The 23,727-nt window shown below is 37.0% G+C and overlaps 1 long non-coding RNA gene across 14 annotated transcripts in view; it reads left to right on the plus strand.

The window, feature by feature from the left end:
- Positions 1-23,727, plus strand: part of LOC110311497 (uncharacterized) — a 463,301-nt gene that overhangs the window by 356,510 nt on the left and 83,064 nt on the right. For all 14 annotated transcript variants that reach the window (XR_015045734.1, XR_015045735.1, XR_015045732.1 and 11 more), the window contains one exon: positions 9,150-9,210. This is a non-coding gene — a long non-coding RNA (uncharacterized LOC110311497). The remainder of the gene's footprint in view (positions 1-9,149; positions 9,211-23,727) is intronic.

Consider the following 23,727-nt stretch of genomic DNA (forward strand, 5'->3'; position numbering starts at 1 on the left):
AATATTGTATTGGACATGGTAATTCAGACCCAGACAAACAAAAGCTGCATGTTCTCTCATCTGTGGTTCCTTGCTCCAAAGTCTTGGATCTGAATATCCAAGAGTATAAAGGGACCATAGGAGGGAAGGGGAGGTTTGGGAAGAAAGATCAGGATACAGGCAATATAACATGGGAAATGGAATCAAAGAAAGCACCATATGGGGAGGGGCAGAGGCTATCAATACAGAAGAAAGTGGGACAAGGAGCAAATACTAACAGACATAACTCATAATTTTATATCTACTTCTGTTTTATTGACTAATCCTTATTTGGATTCTGTATTCTTCATCTGTTTGCCCCTCCTTTCTATCTTATCACATGCTTTCCTCCTTTTCTCCCTCTTCCACTTATTCTCCTTTCTTCTTGTTTTGTTTTGTTGTTTTCTTGTATTGTTTATGTTTTGTTTTGTTTTCCTCACTGCAACTTTCAGAACTATTTTACTGAATCAGTGTTTGGTACCTGACATCCCTGATTCTGAACTTAGGGAAGACAGTATTCAGTATCTGAACATTAGATATAAATATAATATTAATACAAGACACTTTGTCATTGTCTTAGAAATCTTTATCAAGTTAACATTTTGCTTTTTCTCTAATTATGTTTTAAACCATACATGAATGAATGTCCAATTTTGTCAAATGATATTACTTGATATTTGTGATTTGGCCCTAAATATTATAAAGTATATTCTGTGGGTTTTGATCAGTGTCTTAGTTAGGGTTTTACTGCTGTGAACAGACACTATGACCAAGGCAAGTCTTATAAAAAACAACATTTCCTTGGAGCTGGCTTACAGGTTCAGAGGTTCAGTCCATCATCATCAAGGTGGGAGCATGGCAGCATCAGGAAGGCATAGCACAGGTAGAGCTGAGAGTTCTACATCTGCATCCAAAGGCTGCTAGTGGAAGACCGACTTCCAGGCAACTAGGGTGAGGATCTTAAGCCCACACCCACAGTGACACACTTATTCTAACCAGGCCACACCTATTCCAACAAGGCCACACCTATTCCAACAAGGCCACACCTCCAAATGGTGCCACTCCCTGGCCCAAGAATATACAAACCATCACAATCAGATTTTTCATTATTGTAATAAACTTTATCGTCTCACGCTATATAGTATATCTTTTTTATTAATTTATTTTTTATTAGGTATTTTCCTCGTTTACATTTTGAATGCTATCCCAAAAGTCCCCCATACCCACCCCCCCAATCCCCTACCCACCCACTCCCCCTTTTTGGCGCTGGGGTTCCCCTGTACTGGGGCATATAAAGTTTGCAAGTCCAATGGGCCTCTCTTTGCAGTGATGGCCAACTAGGCCATCTTTTGATACATATGCAGCTAGAGACAAGAGCTCCAGGGTGCTGGTTAGTTCATATTGTTGTTCCACCTATAGGGTTGCAGTTCCCCTTTAGCTCCTTGGATAATTTCTCTAGCTCCTACATTGGGGGCCTTGTGATCCATCCAATAGCTGACTGTGATCATCCACTTCTGTGTTTGCTAGGCCCCGGCATTGTCTCACAAGAGACAGCTATATCTGGGTCCTTTCAGCAAAATCTTGCTAGTGTATGCAATGGTGTCAGCTTTTGGAAGCTGATTATGGGATGGATCCCTGCATATGGCAATCACTAGATGGTCCATCCTTTCCTCACAGCTCCAAATTATGTCTCTGTAACTCCTTCCATGGGTGTTTTGTTCCCATTTCTAAGAAGGGGCAAAGTGTCCACACTTTGGTCTTTGTTCTTCTTGAATTTCATGCGTTTAGCAAATTGTATCTTATATCTTGGGTATCCTAAGTTTCTGGGCTAATATCCACTTATCAGTGAGTACATATTGTGCGAGTTCCTTTGTGATTGGGTTACCTCACTCAGGATGATGCCCTCCAGGTCCATCCATTTGCCTAGGAATTTCATAAATTCATTTTTTTAATAGCTGAGTAGTACTCCATTGTGTAAATGTACCACATTTTCTGTATCCATTCCTCTGTTGAGGGGCATCTGGGTTCTTTCCAGCTTCTGGCTATTATAAATAAGGCTGCTATGAACATAGTGGAGCATGTGTCCTTCTTACTGGTTGGGACATCTTCTGGATATATGCCCAGGAGAGGTATTGCTGGATCCTCCGTTAGTACTATGTCCAATTTTCTGAGGAACTGCCAGACTGATTTCCAGAGTGGTTGTACAAGCTTGCAATCCCACCAACAATGGAGGAGTGTTCCTCTTTCTCCACATCCTCGCCAGCATCTGCTGTCACCTGAATTTTTGATCTTAGCCATTCTGACTGGAGTGAAGTGGAATCTCAAGGTTGTTTTGATTTGCATTTCCCTGATGATTAAGAATGTTGAACATTTTTTCAGGTGCTTCTCAGCCATTCAGTATTCCTCAGGTGAGAATTCTTTGTTCAGCTCTGAGCCCCATTTTTAATGGGGTTATTTGATTTTCTGGAGTCCACTTTCTTGAGTTCTTTATATATATTGGATATTACTCCCCTATCTGATTTGGGATAGGTAAAGATCCTTTCCCAATATGTTGGTGGCCTTTTTGTCTTATTGATGGTGTCTTTTGCCTTGCAGAAGCTTTGCAATTTTATGAGGTCCCATTTATCGATTCTTGATCTTACAGCACAAGCCATTGCTGTTCTATTCAGGAATTTTTCCCCTGTACCCATATCTTCGAGGCTTTTCCCTACTTTCTCCTCTATAAGTTTCAGTGTCTCTGGTTTTATGTGGAGTTCCTTAATCCACTTAGATTTGACCTTAGTACAAGGAGATAGAAATGGATCAATTCGCATTTTTCTACATGATAACTGCCAGTTGTGCCAGCACTATTTGTTGAAAATGCTGTCTTTTTTCCACTGGATATTTATTTTATGGTTTCTTCTTGTTTGTCTTGCTTACCACGTCCTCTGTAACCCATGGGTTACTTAAACACATATTGTACTACTAAAGTACTTAGAAATAGCACTCTAATTTTCTGTCAATGGATGTGTATTTTGAGAGTATTGTAGCAACAAACAAACAAACAAACAAACAAAAAAACAAAAAAAACCCAACTAACTAACAAATAAACAAATAAAAATCCAAAACCCACCTCACTCTTGAAACACCACTAGTCAGAAGATAGGGACAGGAAGACTAGGAATTTGTGAACAACTTAAACTCCACAGCAAAATATTGTTTTAAAATTAATAGATATTTAAACAAATGTATCACTCCTTGTGTTATTTCAGTTGTTAATGTTCTGAGGTTTGTTTTCTAGGCTTTTTTTTAATTTAATTTACCTCTTTTCTATATTTCAAAGATATATTTATTAGAAACTTTAAAACTATTTTAACTCTTTAATTTCTTTTTTATCATTTTTCTATCTATCTATATCTATCTGTATCTATCTGTATCTATCTGTATCTATCTATATCTATATCTAATCTATATCTATATCTATATCTATATCATCTATACCTATATCTATATCTATATCTATATTTTTTTTTAACTCCAGATTGTATTAGCCTACAACTAATGCATTCTCCCATGGCATCTTTTTGAGTGTATATGCACGCGTGAGTGTGTGTGTGTGTTTGTATGATTACATTTGTTTTCATTTGTTTCCCCTCCCTCCAAGCCACCTTCATTAACTCTCCTTTAGACTTGTCTTATACTATTCCAGTGATGTTGGGGAAAGAACATCTGGACTCTATTTTATCTGGGCAGCATTTTGGCTTTCAAGCTGATATTTTTAAGTATAGGTTAGAATTCAGCTACAGTTCCTTCTGTGGTATTTGGCTATAGAAAATGGCAATTTCCTTCCTGGGGAATGGGGGTGTATGGCTTTAAACCCAGACCCCGGGAGGCAGAGGCAAACAGATCTCTGAGTTCCAGGCCAGCTTGGCCTATACAGTGAGTGTCAGGATAGCCAGGGCTACACAGAGAAACCCTGTCTTGAAAAAAACAACCTGGAAAGAAAAATTAAAACAGCATTGTTCTAATAATTACTGTCCCTGTGGGCCACTGTTCTTCTGATCCCATGACTGAAAAACAAACAAAAACCAAAAAGTTGAAAACAAACAAACAAACCAACAAACTCCAGCCAAAGCAAAGGTGAAGGGAATTATGGGCATGCCAGTGCTCAGACTGAGTCCCCAGCTTCTCTCCATAGTCTCTCAGTATGTCACAGTCTCCTTCTATCTGTCTTATACATATTCTTTGGGATATATTGGTGGTATTTAATAGAAGATTTAAATAAAAATATTTATTCCATGCTCCTAAACACAAAAGTTTGCTTCTTTCTTTTTCTTTGTTTCTTTCATTTGGAATTGCGAGGCCACCATGCAACTTTTATATCAGTTAATTTATGGAAGTTAAACGTAAAATTGTGAAAAACTAATTAATGAGTTTTTACTGAAAGGGAATAATTCAGATCGATGAAACACTTCCATCGGTAATTCATGTTTAATATGCATTTCCCTTCTGTTCTTCAATATCTTCCTGCTTGTTTCATAAAGAGTTTCATTATATGGCTAGTCCCCTATACCCAGTGTAAAACCTATCAAACACTAGTGCTTAATTGCTGCATAACTGAACAGTTCACTACAAATTTACACTTCTCATTCTATGTCTGTCACCTATTTTGTGCATCCTGAACATACAGGGGCTTTAAATATGCATTGTACAATTCTCTCTACCCAACACTCTTTAGTGCTGTGGTTAAGACTCTAGAAAACGTTGCCCAGGATTTTTCAGTCTAGGAGAAAAGCAATTGCAAACTTCAGCACATGTTTAAGGTCAAGTTCTACTGTGTAGAACTGTGTACAGTTTTCAATTACAGACAGGCCGGATTCCATGATGTTTCCCATGGGCATGTGATATTCACCCCTCACTGCTCCTAAAGTGACCTCGTGAATAAGATAATAACCTTTAAATCCATTGATGGGACGTTTCCGAGTTCTGACTTTCACAAATAATGTTTAGGCAAGTCGTGTTTTAACTGTCAAATAATATTCAATATATGTGCATTCCTGGAGAGGGACGTGGATCCATTACTCAGATTTGGCAGTGAACATAATTCTAGACTTACTACAAACATAAGTGACTTTAGTATACAATCACTACAAATTTTTCAATCATGTATGAAAATGTAGGTCTTCTGCATTGTCCTCTGAATCTTTGGCTTAAATGTTAACGATGCTTGCTTTGCTCCTTGGCTTGACATTCTGCTTAAGGGAATATTTAAAGATTGAATTCACTCCACTCTTATTAGGAAGTATGGAAATGTTTGTACATGGGAAAAATCTCATTGCATGCTAGAATGGAAATTCACCAGGGAGGGGGAAGCCGTTCATTTTATTGCCTAAGAGCTGTTGATATGCTCCCTGAATCTTTCAAAGGCATCTTTCATGCCACACAGGCAACCCGCAGCCAGTCAGAGAACAGAAAGAACACTTCTCACATGTGTCAATCTCCGCAAACTTGCATAGCAGCTGTGCTAGGTAGTGATGGAGATTATCACAAGACCCAATTGCAGGGGTTTGCCTGCTGGAAGAGACACCCCCATCCTCTCAAGGGACCACTTTGTTGGAGATGGTAGCAATAATGCATCTCTGTTGCTAGTGGATATTGTGGCCATGTAGCACAAAATTGGTGCTAGATAAAAATCAGAAAGTAATAAAAATGCAAAAAGGAAAACTGGGAGGTTTGGTTTTGTTTCAAAGTCTTAAAGTGGGAGAATAAAACAAATGTGCTAGGCTTATTGCGTTTACAAAAAAAAAAAAAGAAAACAGATATGCCTTTAATGACGAAACCTCGCAGGGCAGGGCACTCAGTCTTCCGGTTTGAGAACCATTTGGGTGCGTTGAGAAACAAAGTTGCAAAGTAAGCACGTTCAGAGCTTTATTTGCTAATTTTTTTGTAGGAAAGCTCTCTCTCTCTCTCTCTCTCTCTCTCTCTCTCTCTCTCTCTCTCTCTCTCTCTCTGCCTTCCTCTCTCTCTCCCTCCCTCCCTCCCTCTCCCTCCTTCTCTCCTTCTCCCCCTCCCCTCCCTCTCCCTCTCTCCTATGAGCCAGAGTTTTCTGTGCAAATGAAACAGGCGTTGTAAGAATGAGATTCACTTTGGACGACTCTTCACATTCCAAGTCATGACTGCGTTAAGCAGCACAATCCCATCTCTGGTTGATGGGCAGAAAAAGTGGGCAGCTTGCCAGGTAGACGTTTCCATGACTCCCAGCCCCCAAAGGTGATGCGTTTTTCAGCTAATTCAATGAAGAGTGGGCTGAACTTTGGGTCTAAACGAGACAATAGCTGCCTTCGCAGTATCAGCAGAATGGTTGATGGGAATGCGCTCACTCTACATTTGGCAGAGAATCATGTGACCTGACGACTGAGATTTTGTGATGGTGCCAACGGAGACTTGGAAGCAGCAAACGGCCCTGACTTTTTTCTTCTTTTCTAGCAAGGATCAGAAAAATGGTGGATCTTAAGACTTGACTTTAGCCAGTCTCAGCAAGCAACTGAGCTTTGAAGCACAACCTCGTCTTTATTCTGGTCTTTTGGCAGGCCACCAGGAGGCTGTCCCTTTCACGCCTGATAAATTCGGCTGCTTATCTCTAAAGAGAGAGAGAAAAGGAAAATAATAACAGAATATTGAGGCATAACAAGTGAATCCTAAATTGTATGTGCTTTTTTTCTTTTCTTTTTTTCTTTTTTACCTTTCCTGACTGCTGTTTTGTTTTGTTTTTTAATTTTTATGTTAATACCTTTTTTTTTTTTTTCTTTTTCTTTTTTTGGTTGCCGAAGAATTCAAGTAGTTGGGTTATTTATGTATGTATGTATTTGGTTTATAATGAACAGGCATTTGAACTGGTCGAACAGGACGACAGAGCAGTGAGCATGAGATCATTGCAGCCGAGTAGCAAACTGGCACCCAGCCTTTTCACCCCTTCGGTTCGGGAGACGAACGTGTGCAGTCCTCGTTTCTCAAGTCAGCACAGCCTGGAAGGATTCCGGGGCTCTCCCACCTTCTACCATTCTGCTGCCAGTCGGTGGCAACGATTGGTACAGATTCTGCGCAGTGCTTTGTGCCTGGAATATGGAGAAGGAAGAGAATGAAGACAAGCCCTCTGGACCTCCTTCTCTGAGAAATACTGGGAGCCCAGAAGAAACAGAAAAACAAAACAAAACAACAACAACAACAAAAAAGCAAACCAAACAAAAACCCTGAGCGTCTCAGTATTCGCCAGAGTGCTGAAAAATACTGATAATGATGCGGAATGCCTGCATGAAAACAAAAACAAACCAAAAATGCAAACCGAGACAAACCCAAAAAAGCAAACTTTGGTTTGTCTAACTCCTGAAACATCGGGCTTCGTTAAGCAGCTTGGAAGGCAACACAAATCTATGACCCTTCTTTATTTTATTTATTTACTTTTGTTATTATTTCAAAAAACAATGGCCTAAGAGCAGTACATTGCACTTGGTGAACCCGCACTTTCATATCAGGTATAACTTTTTTTGTTTCTTTTTATGCTTTCTATTCCATAAATCAGACTCCTTGCAGTTTCAATTTGTTCTTATTAACTCATTACCCACTTTACACTTTTTTCTTTTGCTTTCTTACTCTAATCGTGATTAGCATAGACACTAAACTGGAAAAAGAAAACTTTCTATAGGCATAAGCTCCTGCTTTGGTTGTTCACAGAAGTTTTAGGCAGACAGTAGTGTATGTTATCTCTGATTTTTGTGTCCAGTAATATATTTTGTGGAGAAACGGGCTTGGGAATCAGTAGTAGTAAGGAAAGTAAAACCTTTTCTGTGACTCCTAATTTTAAATGCAAAAGAAGAAACTTCTCGAAGTTCTAAAAAGAGATCTTGCTTCAAAAATGCATCCATATAATGCTAAATAAAATTTCTCTTTACGCCGGTTGCAGTAGAGGAGAGATGGGAATAAACAGAGCGGATTCTCCGTTGCAAAGTAAAAAATAGCTTGTTCCTTAATAATTCTACTTCTAAAAATACAAGGAAAAAGAATTTGCCCTAGAGCAGTTGGGAAGCGTTGAAAGTTGCCCTTCACTGTTGCGGTGGGGAAAGTCTGTACAAACTTGCTTCAAGTTCAGAGTTGCTTTGGCTCGGCAGGTGAACACATTGCATTCTAATTATTTTCTCTATTTGTAGAAGGAAATTGCTGAGCAAGTTCAACGTCTTGTAACAAAATTCAGCTTTTCCTATTTTAGTGGTAGAGGATTAGATGATATGCCCCTTTTAAAAATTTCTTTACTAAAAATGTTTCTAAACGTGCAAGAAAATCTCTAAAAAGAAAAAAATGCTTTGAGATATGTGTATCAATGAAGATTACAATGTTCATACTAAGAACTGGCATGATAATACTAGCTATGAAAAGAAAATTTTAGCATAATTGTTATGATTTTTAAAATTATATTTTATGATATCATAAACATCAAGGAGAAACAAAGAGAAATATTATACAGCTGGTTAATTCTGTCTTCTTTTTTGTTATATTGTGAAAGGATTAACAGTTACCCAGACCTAATATAAAGATAATATTTGAAGCAATGTTTTATTGACTTTATCGGTTATTATTCACTAATTATTTGCAGAATAGCTCTTCTTCCTCCTTTGTTATTAGAAAGCCAACTTCCAAAGGCTTAATTAATATTGATAAACCTGTTTTCATGTTTCATGATTCTTTAGTTTAAAAAACATTATTTTGAATGTTATTTTAGGAGCCATTAATCTCCACACTCTTAATTATCTTATTAAGCTCCATGCCAAATCCAGAGCTCTTTTCAGCTTTCACCCCTTCATTGTGAAGAACCCATTCGCTTCCGTAAGAGACACGTCCTTTCACTTTGAGAACTGTTCCCGGGAAAGTAACACCAACCAGAATGAACATGTAGCTGTGAAAGTATTTCTGTGTCATATGAGTATCCTGGGGTGGGGCCCTCAGACCCTGCCAAGCCTTAAGGAATAGACTTTTAAGGCTTTCCCCCATTTTGACATTGTCCTGTCTTCCCGGCCACCTCCTTCCTTTGCTCCCAATCTACAGAGATGATCCCTGTAGGTGGCAGTTGTCTGATATTTTTCTTTTTGTGGTTGTTTTAGGGGAACACTTAAAGTGCATATGAGAAGAGAAGAGAATGACCACAGGAGAAAATCATCTCAGGTAAAACGAAAAGGCACAAATGTAGAGTGTAATTAATCTTAGAATATTAAAGAGGAAATGATTATGTCTGTGTTTGGTATAAGAAATGGTCCTTCCCTTTATGAAGCTACCTATTTGGGATTTTCACTGATGGTTTTCCTTCAAGAGTTTACAGTATTACTTGCCTTTGTCAACCTTTTGTTTGGTTTTGTGATCAATGCCCAGTGTCCATCATTCTGAGGACATATGTGTATGTTGATTTATACAATTCAGGTACAAGATGGTTGAATAGGAAGCTATTTAATGAAAAGGAAAACATGTTCTCAGTGGTTATACATTATAAAAGGAAGCAAAAATCTGATAGAAAAGTATAAGCTCATAGTTTTTTTTTTAATCTTTTCCATATATCTAGTAAGACAATAAAGTCAAAGTATATTTTGTAGTAATAAAAGCGACAGCCAGTGTTTCCTCTTTCATTTTTTAAAACATGAAATGTATAAATATATAAGGAAATACTTTTACTACAATTGGATGCATGATTGTTGATTATTTACTACAGTTTTAATAAGTAGGAGAATGATTTGAAAATAAATAATGGTGAAAATTTGTGTAGGCCAAATTATCTGTATTAAACTGGAGAAAATACATTCTATTCTTATTTATTTCAAAACATGCCAAATCATGAAGTAATTACTATGCAGTATTATTTTTCACAATGAAGATATAATTAAGAAAAGCTAAATCATTTTAGATATGAGTGCAATGATTAACGATTGTACAACTTATAATTTTGCTTCAGATGAGCTTAGAATCGTAAAAATGTACATGTAACTGGCTTCGTGTGTGCTCACTGGCTTGCTTTCTTACAGTGCAGTAGCTGACAGAATTAAGAATCATTTATTTCATTTCAACCTGTTGAACAGAGGAATTATATATAACTGTATATTTTGTTGAAAGTATATAGTTCTTGGGAAATAGATTTAAATGTGTTTTGTTGAAAGGGAATGTATGCTCTTTGGTGTGATATAAGCAAATACAAATATTCCAGAATAGCAGGAATAACACTGATCATGTCATTGATTTTAGGGTTTTTTGATACCATATCTTTTCCTCATTGCTGTAAAAGTTTAATTTCATCCCCACTGTAGACACATGTCTGTACATCTAGAATTTGTGGGTTTTGTGTTCTTTACCTAGTCAACAAGACCTCATTTGTTTACAAAAGCTATAATGTGACTAAATCTCAAAAAATCATTAAATGAGTTTTATGTGAATAAATACAATCACTCTAGTGCATATACAATTTAATAACTTCCTTTTTAGTGGTAGACTTATCATACTATATCTGTGCCTCACAACAGTATAATTCGTATATATTAGGTTCTCAATTAGGACATTTTAACAACAATGTTAAAATACTCACAATTAAAAACATAAGCAATCTTTAAAAAAGAAAAAAATCAAAAAGAAAAGAAAAGAAAGAAGTAAGAAAAGAAGAAAGGAAGGAAGAAAGAAAGACAGAAAGAAAAGAAAGAAAGAAAGAAAGAAAGAAAGAAAGAAAGAAAGAAAGAAAGAAAGACAGACAGCAGAAAGAAAGAAAGAAAGAAAGAAAAGAAAAGAAAAGAAAAGAAAGAAAAGAAAAGAAAAGAAAAGAAAAGAAAAGGAGGGAGGGAGGGAGGAAGGAAGGAAAGAAAGAAAAGGAAGAAAGGAAGAAGGGAGGGAGGGACGGAGGGAGAGAGGGAGGAAGGAAGGAAGGAAGGAAGGAAGGAAGGAAGGAAGGAAGGAAGGAAGGAAGGAAGGAAGGACGGAAGGATTTGAAAACTACTTTTTAATCCTCATGCTTGTAACCCTATATTTAAGTCAGTGTATTTCTGAAGACCTTTACTGGGAATATGCATTCTGAGAGTCCAGCCTTTAAAATATTTACACTAAGATATTAATTTTATTTTTATCCCCTACTTCTTCTGTTAGATATTCAGAACAAATGCTACGTTAGTAAAAGGTCCCTGTGAGACGATGCCCATTGACATAAACCCGTAGATCCGATCTTGTGGTGAAGTGGACCGCGCAAGCTCGTTTCTATGGGTCTGTGGCAGTGTGGTGATCTGACAAAGCACTATGTAAGTGTTGCTCACTCACATCTCAGTACACTCCTGCTCACACTCCAGTCCTCTACATAGCCTCGGAACAATAGCATTTCCATTGTTCTTCATGGATCTATTAATCCTCTCATGTCTTACAAGGCAAGTTTTAATTGTTGACTTTCTGGAAGGATTTGTAGCAGAGCCATTCAAGGCTAAATACAAGTGCAATAAACTGCTTTCAAAAGGTTGGTGTTTTTAAATAGCTGGCTTTGAGCAAAATCTGCATAGCTGTTGTCAAGAAACTTTGGCACACTTTTTCTTGATGGTTCATGTGTCTTAACTATTTCAACAACATAGTAAAGTCTATAACTAGATTGTTATGTTACAGTTGAGCCAGTTTCTCTTCAAAATCAAGACATTATGCTACTTTTAAATTTGCTCACTGCTAATGGAAGTGTAGTCCAGGAGATGTTAGAAGATGCTTCATGTGACCTCTACTGTAAACCCACCAGATTAGGGTAGTCCTGTAAGCTACAATGGAAGTTGATTTGTCAACTGCTAGAATATTCTATCTACAACCTTGCCAAGCCCTTAGGTGTTTGGCCGCCATATTTGGAGGAGCGGACTGAAGATATGATAAGGAGTTTGAAGCAACACTGGAAGCTGTGTGCATCCGGGTTGAGGTAGTAGGTTGTATGGTTTAGAGTCACATCCTGGGAGTTAACTGTACAACCTTCTAGCTTTCCTTGGAGCACACTTGAGCCATCGAGGAATTCTCCATCTCTTTAATCTGACTGAGTCAATTTCTGTTCAAGAAAGTAATGTGTCATGAGTCCATGAGGCCTTAATGCATTACCTGATCATTCCAGACCTGATGGTTAGGATTTTGCTTGTGTCTACTTGTAAACAATGACACAATGCTATTTCTCACGGGTTGTTATTTTGTGTTTACCATTCTAAAGAACAAGTGGATAGTGAATTAAGTTGCATTAATATTGAAACTTTGGTTTCTTTCATCAATGGAATCACAAAATTTGGCATTTTCAAATAAATTATTGGTCCTTTTTTATTTCATACTTAGACACTACAGAAAGATGTTTAAATGTTAATAAATTTCATCACATATTGTCTGAGATTTCTCATGACCCATCACTTTCTATCTTATGTTATACCTATAGATATGTTTACTTATATTTTCCATACTAGACTGTAAGCCCCTTGAGGGCAAAGTACATGTCTTATTTTTTATTGTATTCTTTTAGTACTTATACATCTTAAACAGTAAATCTTTACAGGATCAATAAATGGGCTATAAGATTTCACTCTGTTAAGATTTTTTAAATTTGAAATTCCTTTATTGACCCAATTAAATTTTTATAACCTTCAGTTCCAGACTCTTTCTGAGTCAGTAAAATATTGATTTTTTTTTACTGTTTTGATTTATTCTATATATACAATTTAAAATTTGGGAATACCTTCTCTCTGGAGTAAAGAGTAGAATGAAGTTACTACTTACTTCATTATAGTTTCTAGTTTTAAATAATGCATATCTATGTTAACCATTTAAATATCTTTTTTTCCAGATAATGTGTTTTTCTTTTAATAGCAATTTCAACTATAGGTTGCTTTAAAAGTCTCTAATAATTTTAAAACTCAGATTTTTACATTTTATGTGGTTTTCTTCTCTTCTATAATCTTTATTTCTCAAATAACTGATTTTTTTTTATGCTGTGAGCTCCACAAACAGGTTATGAAATATAATGATTACAAAAGGATGTAAAACACAATTTTAAAATTTGGAAACATTTTTATTTAAAGGAAAGGCATATTATCTTAGCACGTAATAAAAGTAAATGAGACTTTCTAGAACACTTATTTCTTTGCAGTCCATGTTAGTGTGTTCCAGTGTTACAAAATGTTAGTGATTTCATCTTGCATAGATTATTTTCACCTCAATATTAAGTAGCTTTTGACATTAAAATCTTTAATTTACCACTACAATTATCTCAATAAATCATGGAATATATCTTATAATCACATGATACACACAATGTAAGAATGAAATACATACTATCACAAGGGAAGTCCTGATTTCCGTTCAATGTAGAAGAGTTAATTCTACTACAATAGCTAACTATGACATGTACCTTAATAGTAAGCTATAAAATATTGTAAGAGGCAGATAGAAAGATGGCTCAGACATTATGAAGGTCCCAGAGGACCTGAGGTTAGTTTCCAGCACCCACATGGGTAGTTAGCAACACCTGTAACTCTATCTATAAGAGATTTAATACCCTCTTCTGGTCTCTGTGAGCACCTGAAGAGCACCCACCCCCCCCCACCCCCCCCACACACACATGCACACACATACACACACTAAAGTAACTACTGTATCAGATTGTAGAATTATAATCTTGTCCATGTACTTTCTAAAGGGAACTGAAATTATAGACAGCTAGGAAAGAAGCCTAAGGAAGATGAAACTATAAGTCATTACACTGGTTATAGAGAAAGAGTAGAAATTCTGGAGAGCAAGGGACATAGCATCAGAGAAGAAGCATTTTAAAACTCCGTGTGGTGAGAAAGCTACATTTGATAGCTATATTTTTGCCTTTGAACATGATGTATTTTTCCAAGTCATCTCTAGGGCTGCTAAAATTACTATATGTTTCTCAATAAAAATCAATAGCAAATATCAATATATAAGTTGACAAGATTAATTTGAAACATAGCAACGTCTAGGACCATTGGTGATATGAGTTAGAAACAGGTAAACTGGATCCTAAAATTGAAGGAAAAATCATAATGCATGTTGAGGATAGACATTGGGTCACATAGGGCCAACCATTCAAATTGGCTCATTTCCTTAGGTAGCAGGGTTTACTGTATGGTAAGGATTGTACAATTTGTATCAGATGAAGGATCATCTACAACAAAAATCATCCAGTTGTTAATGAATCATACTTTACTGCTATATATTTTTGTGGTGATTAAATATGTTTACATTTAGAGTGGTTAATTTAATTCATTTGGTAAATACACTTTGATAATATTTAAAGCACACATTGCCCCTTCTCGTGTCACCTCTGATTTACATTACATTCTTTATAGCACATGACATTGATGTAAAATGGAGAGTTTCCTAAGCAAGAGGTTGAACCTTAGGTGGAAAAACCATAACTCAGTTCATAATATTGTGAGTTCATAGTACTGTGAACTAAATTAGCCAGAAGAACTGTAAGGGAATCACATAAACTACTCAGCATGAGCCCTTCTGAAAATAATCCAGCAGCGCATAAACTGAGCTATTAGAATAAGTGAGTCATTTTTCTGTAAATAACCATTTAGTTCTTCTTACTTCCAATTAGCAAAAAAACTCATGAGCAGAGGAAATTCCCCAAGGGATAGGATACAGGGTCTGATATTCTGAGCCTTAAACCCATGCTGCACTTCTCTGCAATACCATATAGTACTGATATGGGGTGACTGAACCCTGCTTTTTTCCTAAGAGACACCTTGGGTAGAGATGTGAAATGTCTGAATGAGAAATGAGTGGCATGCCCTCAAATTTTTTGTTTTGTACTTTAATCTCTACAGCATGAACAGCACAGCTACTTTTATAACAAGATACTATCATGCTCATTCACAAAACATTTTCTGATTCACAAAGAGACTGTTTCTGTTTTGATTCCCCAAGGTCTTTGTACACCTTTCATTCCCACAGCAATTACTCTTGAGTTTCATTAATAATCACAGTGCCCAAAGGGACTGTGATTTGCCTTGGTATTTTCTGTTACATACTTAGCAAGAACTACATTTGTATTGAGTCAATGCCTGTTGTATGGGATTGAACTTTGGAATATCTATGGGCTGTGTCAAGAACCTCTGTCCAAAATTATAATAACTTTGGTTTCAGGGTAAAGTTCTGCATTTTCCAAGATATTTCCAGACACTTCACAATGTATTATTGTATTGGAGGCATTATTATGACAACTGAAAGGTCTACACTCTAGTCTTATTTAAGACCTGTGAGATAATACTTGAAGATTTATGAAACTAACCAGCCACTAATATTTATAAGTCCAAAACCCTTGTATACAAAATTAAGTTCTTTTTTAGCTCACAACTCTGGCCGTATCATTGGCATTTGAAAACATACTCAAGTGCTCCTTGGAGCATTAAAAATAATCGATAAGATAGAAGTATTCTGACAGAGAAGAGCGATCCTAGATCAAAGTAGAGTTTTAAAGATCTTTCGATTTTGTTTAGGAAATGTTAGGAAAATCATATTATCTTTGGAACATGCTTGAAGGCTGATCTCAAGCTCTGTTCCCTTTTCTTCATCTATATGTGCCTTCATCTTCATCTAGCTGTGCTATATGGAAAGTGAGTTCCGTGCAGACATCTACATACCTTCATCTGAGACCTCCTCAGCCCTCACTATGTTTCTCTTCACTCTCAAAATGCCAAAGGCCATTATGAAAAGGCTAATTCTCTAGGAATAACGTACTACATAGGTTTGAAGTTCTTCTATGAGCACTAGAAAACTTGCTGTTCATTCTGTCAAAGTGGAGTCCTCAGTTGATTAATTAGCCCATAAAGAAATGTGTGTGTGTGTGTGTGTGTGTGTGTGTGTGTGTGTATGTGTGTACTTGGGCGTGTGCATGTGATACAATGCTGTATGTGACATCAAGTATCACATGCCACTTTTTTCTTGAGGCATAGTTTTGCATAGTCTTGGGACATGGATACACCAACTAAAGTAGGCAGGATGGCCAGCAAGCCTGAAAACCTGCCTGTCTTTTAATTTCCACTTCAGAAATAGTAACACATATGACCATGCTTGGCTTCTGAGAACTAAATAGAGGTTGTAATGCTTACTAGTACAGAACTTTATTAACTAAACTATCCTCCCTATGCCACAATAATTTTCATTTAAAGTAACTTAAAATAGTGCATATATTACATACATTATAAGATTTAAAATCCTGAAGAAATTTTACATATAAATAAGAGGATACATATAGCTATAGTTTAATATATAAAGTTATATATATATATATATACATACACACACACACACGCACACACACTCACACACACGCACACACACACACACACAAATATATACCTTGACATTATATAAATCTTCTATAAGCCACAAAATTTGTCACCTTTGATTTCTATTTTTTGTTTGCTTCATGAATGTCTTTAACTAGAAAGGAAAAGTAGGAAAAAAAATGTCTTTCCTTGAGTTTTATTTATAATCTTCCATCCATTCAACTCTACAGTATTTTGAAAGTGATTGAATTTTATTTATTCTTTTTAAAACATTCAACTTAGAAGAACATCTCGTATTCATTGCACACTTGTATTCCAGTTGGTTCTTCTAGTATTAAATGGCTTGGAAATGACTAGAGCTGACTCTGAGAGAAGATGTAAAGTACTTAGTGGGTGACTGGGAGCACGGATCAGGGAAAGTGGTATGACCCAGGAGTTACACACAAGTTGTGTCAAGTGCCTGTGGCTAATCAATAGCTCCACAGATAATATTAGCAATAGCAATAATAGTAATCATTGCTTGGATACATACATATCCATTGTTCTTAAAATTATTCTCTGTACCATCTATCAAAAAAACGTTTCTAGCCATATATGGTTTAAACATTTGGGATCGAGCTAACTGAAGAATATAGCATTACATTGTAGTTCAAGTTTAAGTAGCTGAATGTGGCTAGTAGCTAATAAATTAATTGGATTTTGGAGTGGTGAAGTTTCTATATGGGTAAAATTTACTCTTCAAGTGGATTGCAGTAAATAAACATATGTGTTCTTTGTTTCCTCAGAAGTGCCGATTTATCACGTTTTCTCAGTAGATCACAAGGGACTAAGAGAGTGATGCTTGTCTATATGAAGTTGCTGTTTAGAACTATCTCAATTTTTAAAAAGTTTATTCAGACCTAAGCTCAGTTAAAACTGGGAACGCTCTCTTACCTAGACTATTACCCTCTCACCTACCTAGCTGTCCATCTATAGATAATCTATATTTTATTATTAAATATGCATTTTTAAAAATATTGGTCAAAACTAAATATAGGTAGTATTTAATTAACAAAGAAAAATGCAAATAATGAGTCAGATAAATATACTGAAGGATATTGAAGAAAAAGAATGTAATGTTTTAAAATGATTCAAGCATTTGCATAGTTTAAGAAAGTCACTGTAAGTTATGCTTCTGCATTGAGATGTAAAGTATTAGACAGATGATAAAAGTAAAGATAGATTCACTACAGGAGTACAGAGGCTTCCTCTCAAAAATAGAACATTGGGTGTGCTCTTACAAAAACTCAAAACAGCATCCACACTTAACACTTGAAGTAATAAAAGGGATTTTTGTCACTTAACAATATTAAGGAAAGATATAAAATTGCACTTTTATATTTTGAAAAACAAAATATTTGGATTTTATTTTTAAAGTAGTATTTAGCAGCTCCTACCTTTAAATACTAAGTGGGATTATCTATGCTGTAAGCCAGACAGTGGTAGCACTGGCCTTTAGTCCCAGCAAAGACAAGCAGATCTCTGTGAGATCCATGAGTTTGAAGCCAGCGTCTACAGTCAGTACGTTTCAGAACAGCCAGGGCTACAAAGAACAAAACAAAATAAAACAAACAAAGAAACAAACAAAAAGAAACAACAACAAATGGAGTGTTAGCTGTCTCTAAATATTAGAAAACTGTGCTCAGGACTGTGACTCTGTACATAGATGTGTGTTCATGCATAGGTCCTTCCTACATGAATGGTAACTCTTTAACCTAAAACCTGGGTGTCTTCCACCTTTGATTCTGATTACTTTGTCACAGTGCTTGTGACACCTGAAAGCATTCAGGACACACAATCACTTGAGAGAAGATAGTTTGTCCGGTTAGTTACAGTGAGCGCTCCACTTGTCTCCTCCAGTCCTTCCAGATGCCTTGTTTAGGACACGGTTTCAATGTAAAGATTCACACAGTAAATGTTCAAAGGGTTTTTTTTTGTTTAGCAGAATTATGCAAATGACATAAGGTTACCCACCTGTCTCACAATAGGTAACACACTTGCCCTGACCTGCGAAATGACCAGTTTAGTGAAGTTCAAAGTTGATCTTCTCCATCCTGGTTACTTCTGCTCTGAAAGTCTTAAGCTCTTGAAAACACGGGACTACAGTGATCCCCACTCTGCAGACTCCTTTTGACCTTAACATTTGGGAAGCATTAACACTGTTCCCAAATCTTGGATTCCGGACATTTTCTTCCCCTGTCTTAGTGTAAATTTGTAATTCTTTCTTTCCTTGTCTCATTGTTTAGCCTGTTAGATGACTAGCTCTCAACCTTATTCCTTTGAAACCTGCATCACGAAGAAGACGTGGTGTAGGAAGTGAGCAGTCTGAGAGAGCCTTCAGTGTCCTTCAGCTTACGCACATCTCTTTTCACTGTGAGCACAGTCATCAGCATCCTCCTTCCAGTAACACAGGAATTGAACCTCCCATGGAGGATTGGGGATGCCTAAACTTAGATCATGTCTGCTCCACATGCCTAAAGAAGCTGCCTTTACCCTAGTCCTTTATAATAGGTCCTCATCTGTAAAGTGGAAACTCTAACATCACTTGAATTATATGAGCATTACTATATAGAGCAAGCATGAGGGCTAACAGATAAAAGTATATCATTGAGAAATATGTTACCTGGTACAATTCGTGCTTAATTGAAAGTCTATCTAGTGCTGCAGAAGCTACACAAGAAGAACCTGACAGAGAAAGATTTATGGTGGCCCATACTCCATACCTCTTTTATGATTCCCTCCTTCTTACCTTTGAGCACCATGGCATAGCTGCCTGGATTACTATTTTGAACAGATCACACTAAGACCATCTTCTATGTCAGGTGACCCAAACCACAATATATCTCACATCTTACCTCTTCTTTCTTAACTTACTGTAGCTCTTCATGCCTCTGAAGTTAATTTTTGGTCCCTATGTATAATGTATATTTTAAATGCTGGAGCAATACTGTCAGTGCTGAGCATACATAAATTTGGGGAAAAAAATAGAAAAAGGAACAAAAAAATGCTAGTCTCTGTGGCCCTATCTCTAATGCAGATAATGATCTCTTCTATCTGAGTTATTCAGACTGTGAAGAAGGTAAAAACATTTGAGAGAGAAAAATAAAAGACCATCCACAAATAACAAATTAGGTCATTGAAAATTGCTCCTTTGAAGTTTCACACGTGTAAACCTAGGACAGGAGAGAGTGTCATGTTTTCTTCTGTGTTCATTCCAGGAAGGGCTGTTGCTCCCCTCCTTACTTCTGCTCTCTTTGCCTTTCTGTCTTTCTTTCTCTGATGTATGTTTTCAGGTCCTGCTAAACTGAAGCTGGGGAGTTTGGCAGGATTTAATTAGTAGGTTAATCACCTGCCAAGTTTATGTACCATCTTGGTCCTGTGATGCTATAGGGAGCTAGAACAATCTTGCCGTATTATCCACACACACACCCCTTGTTTTTTTCCTTAACAGAGCCACCTGTTTCCACATGAGCTAAGAATGCATGCCATTCTTGTTTGCTAGGAGGTTTTGGCTGTGGTTTTAAAAGCCTGTGAGGCTTTGTTTGATAATTGATTTTATTTTATATGTGAGGCAAAGTTTCAACAGGCCAGGAATGGTGGATTACAGGCATCCTCTTGAGGTTTTACTTTTATTTTGTTTATATTTTAAATTGTGTGTGTGTGTGTGTGTGTGTGTGTGTGTCTGTGTGCACGTGTGCACACTCAGATGCACATGGAGCTGAAAGGAGGGCATATGATGCCTGTAGCTCATGTTATAACCTATTGTGAGCTACTAAGTATGGCTACAGAGAGCCAAATTTTGATCATCTGCAAGATCAATACTTAGTCATAAATACTGAACCATCACCTGTGGCTGCTTACCCTTGACCTTCTAAAACCAGTTATTACTGCTCCTTTTCTTTAGGTTGGGCAGACTCCTGTGTTGTGGACTTAGATGATTTCCCAAGGAAGGGTTGCTCTCATTTAGGATACAGCATATACCTTTTAAGTTTTGGGGATGCAATACATTTGTATCACTGGTAAGATCTTTTACTACCCATCTGCAGAAAGACCCTAGACCTTCCCCAGGGCATGAATATGTGCCTCATACAGAACGGTAAATAACATTTCCACTGACTCTGGTCCTTTGCCCTTGCATCCTTCTGAGAATGTCAGCGACTTTCTCCACTGTGAGGGTAGCCTTGCTTGTTTTCTGCTACAGATAAGACTTTAAAATGGATTGCCCTGAAAAAAGGTTCTTTTCAGATTTTGTGGATAATCTGGGAGCACAGAAAATAGCTCTCTCCCTCTCCCTCTCCCTCTCCCTCTCCCTCTCCCTCTCCCTCTCCCTCTCCCTCTCCCTCTCCCTCTCCCTCTCCCTCTCCCTCTCCCTCTCCCTCTCCCTCTCCCTCTCCCTCTCCCTCTCCCTCTCCCTCTCCCCTTCCCCTTGCCCTCTCCTTTTCTCTCTCTGCTTAAATAGTTCTCTTATAAATCATTCACTTTGTATAAAAGAACTGACAAATTTTGCAAATAAAAATTAAGAGGCATGGATTTAATTTCAATTTGAAACAGATAGTTTTAAAAGTTTTTGAAATGTTTACGAATGTTTTGATTCCTTGTGGTATTCAAGTGCAGTGTGTGTGTTGTCCACAGAGTCAGGGTGTGATGGAGCCTCTGGAATTGAACTTCATAGACAGTTATGAGCAACCACGTGGTGGTTTGCAATCAAACCCAGGTCATTTGCAAGAGGAGAAAGTGCTATTATCCACTGAGCCACCTCCTGAACCCAACCATGTTTTATTGTAACATTAGTATATCTAAAATAATCTGTGTTTCTATTGTCTATCTGAAATTTATATTTTACTTGGACACCTCATATTTTGATTTGGCAGCTGTGCTTACATAGTCTCTTAAATATTAAAGTTTTAGTGTAGAAACATACTCAATATATTTCAGTTTGTTAGCTAATAAATTTACATAATTAGAGTTTGATTGGTGGTCAGAAGAAAACACAGCAAACACATGTAAGAATTTATATCAAACTACTAAAGAAACTCAGAAGAAGCCTTCTCCCTTAAATGTGAGGACTATAAACTCAATGCTCTCTATGACTCAATAGGTAGGAGATTATAGCTAGTAAACCCAAAGTAGCTTGTGACATCATCATGAACTTTAGTGGATAAAAAAAAAATTGTAATGATAAAGCCACACTGTGTGATAACTTCCACGTGGTCCGGCTCTACCAACATCCTTTTGTGAGCTCGTTAAGGAAATGTTATGAAAGGCAAACTCTGTTCAATTCTCAGTAAGCATAAGGATTCAGTAGTTTTGCACACGTTCTGCTGCTGACACTTTAGAATTGCTGCCTTGGTAGTGATCCATTGCCCTAGCAAGAGCAGTCTTGTACACATAACCTGTACTACGTCTGTGTGCCCTCTGCTTGAGACATCATACCTTCTGGGCATTTCACAGCCTGTTTCACCCTTTCTCACCATCCCAACTGCAGCCTGTGTCATGACCCCAATGCCTTTCTGTTTTTCATACAGCTCTGCAGGTTCCCAGGTGAGTTTCCTCTGCACTATCCCTTGCTTCCAGTCTCCTCTTGTGTTTGTAGACTTGGGCTGGTATTCCTAGATCTGGACACATTCAGTATCACCTACCAGACAGTTATATTCTCATCAGTGTTCACATATAGTGAATCTCATTTTTAGTGAATGAATTCATTAGGCCAACCTAGCCCTAGTTCTTTTTCTTAATGTAGAAAGGCCTTGTCTGACATCAATGGGAGGGGAGGCCCTTGGTCCTATGGAGGTTTGATGCCCTGGCATAGGGGGATGCTGGAGGGGTGGGGCCGGAGAGGGTTGGGGTGTTGTTGCACATTCATAGAGGCATGGTGGGGGGTGAGGAGAGGGATGTTGTGGGATGGGGGTCTTGGGGAGGGGAAACTGAGACGTGGCTATCATTTGAGATGTAAACGAATAGAATGATTAATTAAAAATAAATAAACAAAAGAAAGGATTAACTGCCTAATAATTAGCAGACACTTTCAAAGGCCTCAGAGTCACAGTAAAGATGAGAACACAAGTTGTACCATTAAGTTAGACTTTGAGGTTGAGCTACTTCTCTGTGGCATGGCATCGTTACAATCACAGAATGGTATGTTTGAGAAAAGAACTTAAAGTACTAGCGGAACGACTTCAGAGTGGGTTTTCAGCAAGCATTTGTTGTTCCTGCCCACTCTTTTGACTAAAGAAAAGAGGAAATGCTGGAGACAGTGTGTTAGACTTGATTTCACTGGAGCTGAGAACATTCTATTTCACCACCCTGAGAAAGTTCATCATACTGACCCTACATATCCATGGGTTATTAACAACTGACATTCACAGTTACAAATTAATTTCCAGGACATGTCATTATGTGAACATCACAGAGAGTCTGGGTAAATACACTGACACAGCCTACATGTAGGCAAATGCTTAGTTATCCATGAGCTGTGACTATTCCACAATACATGCCTGAAGCTTTTTGTTATATAATTGTGTTCTATGTGTTTTATAACCACATAATCTTTCTGTGTCCACATGGGAATCCTTAGTTAACATGGAGCTGCAGCTCAGTGTCCTCAGATGAATAAATACATGAGTGAATGGTAGTAACCCCTGATGCTCTATGCTTCTAGCTGTTACTGACAGAATTGAAAGGCATATATATATATATTCATATTTATATATATATAATATAATATATATATATATATATAATTATATATATATATAATTTCTATGGGTATTCAAAATTAAATCATAGAGCATGGCAGCATGGCAGTGATTGGATTTTTGTCCTTTATTCCTACTAGATTTTCATTAACATACAGTATTTTGTTCTGACTCACATTTAAGACTGGTTTTCTTTAAATTTGTTAAGTTCTTTTCCTCTCTGTATTACTTGCTCAAAGAGCTATGTGTGTGTTTAAAAGGTAATATAGTGGAAGGTCACCAAAGTCCATAAAAATAGGTTTGGGAATGACATTGCTAGTGCAGATATATCCCAGTGTAGATATATGCCAGTGCAGATATATGCCAGTGAAGATATAGCCCAGTGCAGATATATGCCAGGGCAGATATATGATAGTATCATTTGTAGTTGGATAGGTAATGTCTAAACTTTACACTCAATCCATGTGTAATTAGCAGAACAAGACATCATTGTGCTCTTGTAGGGTTAATGAGATAGGAGCATTTAATTTATGCTATAAACAATACAGAAAAATCAGTAAAAGCCCTTGTGATATAGTAAAGATGAATATGAAAATACCTTACTATTTCACTAATTTTACATGTTTTAAATTCTATTAGCACATACTATTTTTACAAAA

This window comes from Mus caroli, unplaced genomic scaffold (genome assembly GCF_978045245.1).
Source record: "Mus caroli unplaced genomic scaffold, Mus_caroli_1 scaffold_17, whole genome shotgun sequence".
Lineage (NCBI taxonomy): Eukaryota > Metazoa > Chordata > Mammalia > Rodentia > Muridae > Mus > Mus caroli.